The sequence below is a fragment of the Orbicella faveolata genome, unplaced genomic scaffold (assembly GCF_042242905.1).
Source record: "Orbicella faveolata isolate gen_17 unplaced genomic scaffold, um_ofav_v1 contig_12, whole genome shotgun sequence".
Classification (NCBI taxonomy): Eukaryota; Metazoa; Cnidaria; class Anthozoa; order Scleractinia; family Merulinidae; genus Orbicella; species Orbicella faveolata.
The window spans coordinates 36,568,423-36,579,286 of NW_028301539.1; the positions used below are offsets into that span (position 1 = coordinate 36,568,423).

The window sequence follows — 10,864 nt, forward strand, 5'->3', positions numbered from 1 at the left end:
TTTTGTAGTGTGAGGCAACTAGGGGTATTTCTACTCCCCCTGGATGGAATGCAGTCCATTGCAGGGTTTTCTCCAGCATTAGGTTCGCCGGTACCCATTTATACACGGGGTAGAGAGAGGCACTGTGAGAATAAAGTGTCTTGCCCAAGAACACAACGCAATGTCCACGGTCAGAACCTGAACCTGGACCACTTGATCCAGAGACGAGTGCACTAACCATGAGGCTACCACGCCTCCCACCCTTTAGGTGGCTGAATTTGCTCTCTGTTAAAATTACTTTATAAATTATAAATAATTATTTATTACATAATTGAAAATGGTTTTCAACAGAGTGTAACAACAAAAATCAAGAGGAACACTGCTTTTATTAGGAACATTTTCTTTGTTATTAAGTCCACTGAAATACTGACTACCATAATGTAGCACATAAAAGGTAAGAGGAGACATTCTAGCCAGCAGTCTCCTACTGATACAGATTTTACAATTTTTGCTGAGTTATAAATAACAATCTTTAAAGCAGCAGGACATACACGTAGTAGAAGTACAGCATGATAACCACCATTTTAAGAACTGAATGGAAATTCAAAAGGTATAAGCTGGAACAGTTAGGACAGCTTATACTTCGAATAAACATTGCAAGATTTGTATTTTATGAATAGAGACAGATTAAAACATTCAACTTTTGTGTTCCTTAATGATGGGTTCTAGGAGTTTCATTTAATTGTAGTCCTAATATTAAGACTGATTGCGATACTCTACACGTATATGTTCATGTATATGAACATGGTATAGAACTGCTAATTTTAAGCTTCTGTTATATAATTTCTGTATTTCAGTGTAAAGCTATAAGTTCATTTCTCGAGTTAAGTTTTGACACGCATAGCAAGTTCAGATGGATTTCAATTGTCAACATTCTTGACTTTAAGAAACATATATGGATAAATTTCTAAAGTGTTTCCAACTCTGTAATTATACATGCAGCCTGGAGAGCCATTTTATATGCTTGCACCCAATGTATTTTGCAAAGAGTGAGTTTCAAAAGTTCAAGTGTCAGCTGACTTAAGTCTTGAAAACATCTTATTCTTTTTGTAAGCAGGAGAATTCCACATCCATCTGTAATTCTCAGATTAATTCCATGAAGTTTAAATGGTGATTTTTGTTGTTAAAGCCAGTTTCTACTAAGTCTTTTGATATTATTTTTGACGGCTAATAAACCTGTATAGCATCAGTAATGTTGTGTTAATAGTAACATCTGCTTACTGTCACTTGCATATCATACTGTAGTTGTTATTGCAGTGTTCATCTGGGTTATATGCACATGTACAATAGTACAACTTGCCTAACCTGCAATACACAATGAATGTAATAGTGACACATTTTAAAAGTGTATAAATGATTATATGCAGAAAAAATATTGTATTTCTTTAATTTGCTTTCCTTTCTATTCTCTCCCCCCCTGCTGCCCCAATAAAAATAAGCTACCTACCTAACTAAGGTGTCCAAGTGATATTTCTTTCTTTTCTGGAAAGGGTTAAGAATGAAAATGCTAGCTATAATGCCGTGCTCTCTCTAAAGAAACACTGGAGTTAAAATAATTCTTTTAACCTAGAAAAAAGGTATTGTCATGTACAGCATCTGTAAAGTTTGGTAGAGTTACATGTAATTTTGAATCTATATGAAGACTAGGAATTTAGGGACATTAATAGCACAGTAAATTCAAACCATTCTTTGTTTCTGCAAATGAATTTTCTGACTGTTTTGCTGTGTGATTTAAATAGTTGCTTGATACATTTAGACACATGTATTTCTTTGGTATGTAAAGTTTCCAAATTCAGCTAAATTATATATTAATAATGATCTCATATGATAAATACAGGGAAATATTCAAACAGCTTTCATGAAAATGTAAATAGGTTTATGATCACTGTAGTAAGACTCCAGGGTACCTGCTAATTGTACACATTGTAATACATTGGTATATACATGATCTATCTGTGTACTGTAGTCAGTAGTAAACTGGTTAATCAGCTGAGTGTATCCTTTGTCTGTTATAAGATATTTTTCAGAGCCATTTGTTCTGAATTTGCCTGCATTAGATCAGTATTGAAACCCCCAAGCAGTACATTCGGAGTGTTAGATTCTGTGAATACTAAGTCATGAAGATGAGTAAGAGGATCAATCAACTGTGAAATTGTAACTAGTTTTCGATCGATAGATACCAATGACATTAATATTTGGAATTGGTTGGCTCAACACCATTACAGTGATTTCCAAATTATTAATTAAAAGTTATATCTGTATGGAATTTTAGTACAATTCAAATCATTCTTAATGTACAAAGCAGTTCCATAGCAAGTTCTTATGTTAGACTGATTAAAGTCATTTCTGTAAAGAGTTAATTTACTAAGCTGATATGTATCATCTCTATCTAACAAGCAAAGTTTTGATCCAACAAAAATGTTGTCATCAGCTTCTTGAATGTTGTAATCACTTTGTACATCATCTAGGTGGAGGTGGAGAGATCTAACATTCTGAAACAAGACTGTTTTTGTTTGGGGTGAATCGTCAGTCCGTAACACTGCTTAAGGCACAAGGCTTACTTGTGTTCTTAGTCTGCTCATCTCACTTTTAACTTTCTCACTAACCTTTAGTTTGTTTTCATTCAAATTAAAAATATGCATTGCAGAGCTGTTTCGTACATGGCTCAAGCCATCATAATGTATGTGCTCTCTTCTGGATACTGGAAAATCAACAACTACCTCAGTTAATGTGTCGCCTTGACAATGGTGAATAGTGTTGGAAGCAGCAGGTCTAAGTGGAAATTGGCGCCGGAGAATTTGGACCTCACTTTTTTTGTTGGCTCAAAATTGTCTTGTTACTTCCAATACTGGTGTCCAATTTCTATTTATAGTTGCCTTGTATAAATGTGCATTTTCTCTAAGCTGGTTTCTGCCTATGTCAGGATGTGGAAATGACACCCAAATAATAATTGGTCTGGTATAATTTCAACTCTGTAGTCTCTGTGTTCTGTGACACACTCTGCACCATTGGTGAGTCCGTCAGTCACATCAATGTAGTTGTCAGTCATATTTTGTTGCAGTTACTACTGACATGAGCAAATATAAACCCATTGTCTTTGTTGGATCATCTGGGATTTTGTTTTTCATTTGTTTCTTGAGATCATCAGAGATGTCCCCGATTACAATGTCCAAAGCCTTAGTTTGAGCTTTATCAGCTTTAGAGAGGGCATACAATGCATTGTTGTGAGCATCTACGGATGCATTTTTAGTAAATAAATGTGCCATGTTCATATTGTAATTATCTTGTCCAGGCCTTACATTCAGAGGTCTTTGTTTCAAAATGGTTATATCATCTTCAGAGTGCTTTCACTCTCTCAAACGATCGAGTAGCTGAGCAAATTCTTTGTCATCTCTTTGTCTCATTATCTCTGTCAATTCAACGAGGGTGAAGTACTCTGTCCAAATTTTTGTTGCAAATTCATTACAGCCAGATTGGGAATTTTCAAAGATCCACTTATCAAAAACTTGCTTAAGCTGGAAAAGATCTCCAGCAGTTACCAAGCTTATTCCACCAAATGGTTCATTAGTTCCAATAATTTGTTGTAATCTTTAAGTCAAAAAGTTGAACATGCCACTTTCAACCATAGAAATCTTATCAATGAAAATCACCCTGTTTGTTTAGTTTTGCTCTAATGGTATTCAGTCTATCACTGTCCAGTGCAAAATGCTCAAAACCTCTATTGGCAGGTATCTTAAAAGCAGCATGTAGTGTATTGCCTTTAATGCTGAATGCTGCTTTACTAGTTGGGGCAGTCTTGACATTTTTCACATCATCTGGATTTTCTCCAGTGATACTATTTAGAAATCTGATAAGACATGATAAAAAACTGTCTTTGTTTTTCATTCAAAGAGCGGTCGACCCTGCACCAGAGCTACTTTCCGAACGAAATAATCCCCCTCGTATAAAAGACGTAGTAAAAAAATTCCGACACAACAAGGAGGCTCACCTTAGGTTCCAGATGATACAGAATTCATGGCCCATTGGATTGTTTCCTCCTCCGGGTGACATTTTAAAAGACTTTTTGTCCTCGGTCGTGACATGACATCGTCGCTTTTTAACATCGTAGCTTTAAAGATTTCGAAACGAGCATCGTAGCTTTCAGGATTTCAATGTCCGTTGCCGAAGCTAGTGTTCCTTAGCTTGATAATTTTCCATTTTACCACTCCACGAAGGTCTCCTCAAAATGCCGCACAAAAATGGTATAGTATGTCCTTCTAGTCTTTCCATGTGTATTTGTCGCAGCTACTGCTGATTAGCGTAACAACTTTCCATTTTAAAACTCCACGGATTGAACCAAAACCCATCTTCGTGCCGTCTTAACCGCCATGTATAAACTCCCCTGTATAAACTCCGTGTTATAGGACAAAATTTCGCCTTTCTTGTCCCCCCTAAAACAAGCCAAACAAACAGTACGAAGTGTCTGGGACAAAAATTATACTTAGCAGGGGAGGGATAGGTGAAAACTATTTAATCCAGTTTTAATGAATAAATTAATCACAATGGACTGAGTGAGTGAGTGAACGCCATCCGACTGCCTTATAAGCTCATGGATGTCTAACATCCATGAGCAAAAAGGTAACCGAGACCGCCTTACTCGCAGCGTACTTTTGACCAACTTTGGGCCGATTTCCAGGAATTTGGAGGATATTTTCCAGTTTCGGGGACTCTGAACTAAATACTGATGGCCTTGGTTTTCAGTGAAATGGGCAGAGGAAAAATATTTGAGCGCTCGATTTCGAGCTTTTAGGCCGAAATATAGCTTCACTTATTTTAAGACTAAAAGGGTAGCCGAGACCGCGTTATGCGCAGCGTAGTTTTGAACAACTGCGGGTCGATTTCCAGGAGCTTGGAGGAGATTTTCCAGTCCCAGGGACTCTAAACTAACTCATAATGGCCTTTGGTTTTGTGTGAACTAAGCGGAGGAAAATATTTGAACGCTCTTTTTCGAGCTTCTAGGCCGAAATATAGCCCCGAAATATAGCCGAAACCGCCTTACGCGCAGCGTAATTTTGAACAACTGTGTGTAGATTTCCAGGAACTTGGGGGATATTTTCCAGTCTCGGGGACTCTAAACTAACTCGTGATAACCTTGGTTTTAGGTTAAATTGGCAGAGGAAAAAAGTTTGAATGCTCGGTTTCTAGCTTCTAGGCCGAAATATAGCTCGCCTTACGCGCATCGTAATTTTGGCTAACTTTGGCTCGATTTGCCAGAGCTTAGGGGATATTTTCCAGTGGGAGGGACTCTAAACTAATTCGTGATGGCCTTGGTTTTAAGTGAAATGGACACAGGAGAAATATTTGAACGCTCGGTTTCCAGCCTCTACGCCGAAATATAGCCCCACTTCATTTTAAGACTAAAAAAGTAGCCGAGACCGCCTTACGCGCATCGACGGTAATTTGGACCAACTTTGGCTAAATTTGTCGGAACGTCAGGGATATTTTCCCGTCCCAGGGACTGTAAACGAGCTGGTGATGGCCTTGGTTTTCAGTGAAATGGCCAGAGGAAAATATTCGAACGCTCGGTTTCGAGCTTCTAGGGCGAGATATAGCCTCACTTCATTTTAAGACTGATAGAGTAGCCGAGACTGCCTTGCGTGCATCTTGATTTTGACCAACTTTGGCTCGATTTTGCGGAACTTCGGGGATATTTTCCAGTTCCAGGGACTCTAAAGTAGCTGGTGATGGCCTTGGTTTTTAGTAGAATGGACAGAGGAAAATATTTGAACGCTCGATCTCGAGCTTCTAGGTTGAAATTTAGCCCCAGGTCACTTTATTTTAATCCTGATTGAGTAGCCGAGACCGCCTTACGGGCATAGGGATGTTGACCAACTTTGACTCGATTTGCCGGAACTTGGTGGATATTTTCTAGTCACATGGACTCTAAACTTAACTTGTGATGGCCTGGGTTTTAGTGAAATGGACAGAGGAAAATATTTGAACGCTCGGTTTCGAGGTTCTAGGCCGAAAGATAGCTCCACGTCACTTCATTTAAGGACTGCCTTATGAGCATCGTGATTTTGACCAATTTTGGCTCGATTTCCTGGAGCTTTTCGGATATTTTCCAGTCCCAGGGACTCTAAACTAATTCGTGATGGCCTGGGTTTTTAGTGAAATGGAGAGAGAAAAATATTTGAACGCTCGGTTTCGAGCTTCTAGGCCAAAATATAGCCCCACTTTATTTTAAGACTGATAGAGTAGCCGAGACCGCCTTACGTGCATTGTGATTTTGATCACCTTTGGCTCGATTATTTTCCAGTCCCAGGGACTTCAAACTAACTTGTGATGGCCTTGATTTTCAGTGAAATGGACAGAGGAAAAATATTTGAACGTTTGGTTTTGAGCTTCTAGGCCGAATTATAGCCCCACTTCATTTTAAGACTGAAAGAATAGCCGAGACCACCTTACGCGCATCGTGATTTTGACCAATTTTGGCTCGATATGCCGGAACTTTGATGATATTTTCCAGTCCAGGGACTCTAAACTTCATCGTGATAGCCTTGGTTTTCAGTGACATGGATGGAGGTAAAACTATCGCACGCTCGCTTTGGAGCTAATTTCTAGCGCCAAAATAGCCCCACTTAATTTTAAGAGTGAAAAAGGTAGCGAAGACCGACTTACACGCATCGTGATTTTGACCAACTTTGGCTCGATTTCCCGGAACTTGGGGGATATTGTCCAGTCCCAGGGACTCTATACTAACTTCTGATGGCCTTGGGTTGCAGTGAAATGGACAAGGAAAAACAATTGAACGCTCGGTTGAGCAACTATGGGTTGATATCCAGAACTTGGATCATATTTCCCAGTACCCGGGACTCTAAACTGGCACGTGATGGCCTTGGTTTGCAGGGAAATCGTCAGGGGAAAAATTATTGCACGCTCGGTTTCGAGCTTACAGATTTGTGCTCGGTGAAAGGAGTGCCTACTACTTGACTCACCTTTCACGAGTTAATGTTCGCTTTATCACTATGGTAACGAAGGAAGTAAGGTACTGAAGCACCCGTTTCTTAAAATACGTATTTGTAATTTGCGAAATGGAGCACTTGTGATCTTTCGGCTATAACTCGCTGTTAAAAAATATCACTGCATCCAGTTGTATGTACGAAGTGTTAAATAATCTGAAGCAATAAGTGTTATATAGTACAGTCTTGGAAGGACTCGGTTCTCGAAATACAGATCTTCGAATTTACAAATTTCGGAGTTCCGCTGTTTTATTCCTTTTTAGGTTTTCGTACAGAGGAATTATACTGTTTTGATACTTGATACGTTTATTTTGGTATAGATTTGTTTCTTTCGTTTTGTATCGTTGTGTAAAATAAAGTAAGCCCTGCAAGGGGGGATAAACTATTGGTACAGTTAGGATCGCAGTTAGGATCGCAGTTAGGATCCCGCAGTTAGGATCCCCCCTTTGGATCCCTAAAAATTGCCTTCAATTTTCCAAATGTTTCCCGGGTTGACCTTAATTTAAAAGAAAATTTCTCACGCAGTCGCAATATGGAACGATTTGAACAACAGATGATTTTCAAATGACGTCACGGCGGCCATATGACCATGTGAGTGAAAACGATCTGTAGAGGACAACGCGAATTATACCTGGGCACAAGTCCCGCGCAACACAAGAATTAAAAAAAAACTGTCAATAGACTGTGCAATTCTCCAAGATCGCGACCGAAATTAAAACTCACGTAATGTATTTTTATTGCTGAGGTATTTCTTAAACTTATAGTAGGCATTGATTTGTTCTAACCGCTTTAATGAATTTGCATGCACTATTTCATTTGTCGAAAAAAAAAATTATTCTGTTGATAACTGTCACTGGAACTGTACATGCAGAGCACGCTGCAAATGATTTAGTTGAAAGGAATTCAACTGCACTCCTGGTTCGAGTCGTATCAGAGCGGCGCTGAAGTATGGATGCCTATTTAATAGACATCCATTTTCGCAGTGGTAATATCTGTTGGTTTCTCTTCCCACCATCCGATGCCCAGTTTTGTCTATGTAGAAGTCCTTTTCACAATGGCGAACAACCAAACCAGTAAAGGTAGGACCACTGGCGTCCAAAAACTCAAATGGGCATCCTGCACATTTCTTTATCCTATTGTTAATTGGGACAATTACAAATGGGTTGCTGTTGTACCAAGGCATCTTCTGGTGACTTTGATAGACATGGGGAGGAAAGTGTGGATAGGCTGCTGGTATTGCTGTGCTCGTTGTGGAGCTGCCACTGTTTGGCAAGAGACCTCCACTTGTGAAACTGTTAGAGAATCCACTGCTGATGGCTGTTGTGCTTACCGCAGGTGGTAGAGCTCTGCTTGTTGTGAAGCTTCCACTGTTTGGCAAGAAACCTCCACTGATGGCTGTTGTACCTGCCGCAGGTGGTAAAGCTCTGCACGTTGTGGAGCTTCCACTGTTTGGTAAAAGACCTCCACTGATGGCTGTTGTACTTGCCGCAGGTGGCAGAGCTCTGCTCGTGTTGGAGACTCCAATGTTGTGGAAGAAACCTCTACTGATGGCTGTTGTACCTGCTGCCAGAGGTAAAGCTCTGCACGTTGTCGAGCTTCCACTGTTTGGTAAGAAACCTCCACTGATGGCTGTTGTACTTGCTGAAAGTGATATAGCTCTGCTCGCTATGGAGCTTCCACTGTTTGGCAAGAAACCTCCACTGATGGCTGTTGTACTTGCCGCAGGTGGTAAAGCTGTAGTTGCAGCGGAGACTCCACTAGTCAAACTCGCAGTGACCCCACTGCTTACGGCATGCTCTTCACTTCTCAGAAGCTTCTTGACCCGGGCAACTGGAATCGATTTTTGCTGAATAATGTCGTCATTTTCGTTGACATTCAATTTTCTCAGCATGACCCATATGACATGCATGCAAATGTCTCTGGAAGAGACCATGCCACAGTCACAAGTAGGTGTTTCGCTTATCTCTACTAATCTTATCCTTCCACCGTCTACCAGTTCGAACACCTTTCTTGTGGGCCCGGCATCATATATTTGCGTCAACGTTACTGACTTTGTTCGCTTAGCCATCGAGAGCGACTTTTGGAACACTTTGCTTCTTCCCTTTCGTTTTCTGAAGGAAGCCTTAGCAGTTTTTCGTCCTTCTGCATGTGTGCTTTCATTTTCCGAGGAAGATGAGGCGCTTAAGGCGCCTATATCATCACTTGTAGAGATCCCTGTTCTTTTCGGTGCTCTGTGACTCGAAGAGGGGTCAACAAAGGATGAGGTAGAGTAAAGGCGTGGATTGATGTCTCCTGCTTCGAGCTCCTTCGCAAATTGAGCAGCTCGGTCTCTCTGCCTTCTAAATGTCGCTGTGTGTTTTTGACGTTGCGTTGGGCAATGGCCCCCTTTGTAGGTTCCACTTTCATGCATTTCTAATTTCGATTTCAGCAGAGCACATTCGACAATATGTTCTTCGGCTACTGTGGCCAGCGACTTATTTTTGGCACCTCTTGTGGCATTACGCGAGTGGCCTGCCTCTGCCATATTGGTATTAGGCGTGTCTGCACTCTTAAAGGCGCGGAATACATGCATTCGTCTTTTGAACCAAAATTTGTTGAACCAGGATTTAATATGGCCTCGTTTTTCTGTTTTTTTGTCCGTCCAGTCAATTAGTTTTCTTCTGTTTGCCTCAAATGCGCCAGGGGTAGGTGCGTGATATATTTCGTGCAACATCTTTCTGAAAGTTAATTTAGAGCCAGAGCTCCAATCTCTCCTTTCTTGCTTGTGACCACAGTCGTAGAAGTGGTTTTCACATGACTTTGCTCTGTCCACTGCACCGGGCTTAAGCATTCTACGGATGCTCTCTCTATTTCCTCCATGCTCGTCCGTTACGAAACCCTCTGGATCGAAGATGTATCCCTGATCTCCGGTAAATTCACGTAGAGCCTGTGAGATAATAAATGCATTCATCAATGAATTAATTAACTTTTTATTTTATTCAATTCGATGTCACCCTTCTCTCCTCTATTTAGTAGAAATTGTGATTGCCCAGAGACCTCGAGTAAATTGATTTGGCCACAACGTTTGTGCAGTTGACAGGAGTTCTCAGAAACCATGTGTGAAATTTAAAGTTACTTTTGATTACAGAAAAATGAAAGCCATTTCGGAGAAATTCGACTTAGTTTTGGACAACCAGGCTATTGAGCCTCTTAAAATGGTGTTGCACTTAAGAAAAAGTATCCATTACACTTAATTTTTCCGCCACCTGTGAGATAAGGAAATGAAATGCATTTTTCAGTAAACGACCAAGTCATACACTTACACTGTTGACCTGGGACCAAAACTCGCTAAGTGTATTGGTGCTTTCACTTTGACAGTCCATGCTTGCCAAAGTGACAAGTTCTTTTAAGGCTGGATGTTCCACGCTCAAGTTGATAGTTTTCATCTTCTGTACTCGGTCATGTTCTGCATCCAGAAAACAGTATTGCTCAGCCAAGGAAGATCCACTACCCTGTTGCATTTGGTACATCATTTCCACTTTCTCGCGGCTACTCCTAAAGACAAACGTGTTTTCACTTCCAGAAAGACGGCCATCTTCTGCACGAAATATTAGGAACTTGTCCACTTTATCAGCACCTTCCTTTATCGTCGCTATAGCATCAAAAGAATGTCCCAAAGGATTAATGCTCTCCACGACTTTTTGTTTGACATTCTGTAGCTTCTTGTAGTCTGCGTAACCCTGAGCTTTCTCGTACACGTCTTTAACATCTTTGGTGTCATGAAGGGTAGCCTTTAAAGACTCATACGCACATTGAGAAGGTTTTGCAGAGCTGTTTTCTTTAAA

At 40.4% G+C, this 10,864-nt stretch overlaps 1 long non-coding RNA gene across 1 annotated transcript; it reads right to left on the reverse strand.

The window, feature by feature from the left end:
• Positions 1-569: 569 nt before the first annotated feature.
• Positions 570-4,884, reverse strand: LOC149117628 (uncharacterized). Its single transcript, XR_016205714.1, has 2 exons — positions 4,028-4,884; positions 570-1,344 (listed from the first exon to the last, which is right to left on the reverse strand). It is a non-coding gene; the product is annotated as an uncharacterized LOC149117628 (long non-coding RNA).
• Positions 4,885-10,864: the final 5,980 nt, after the last annotated feature.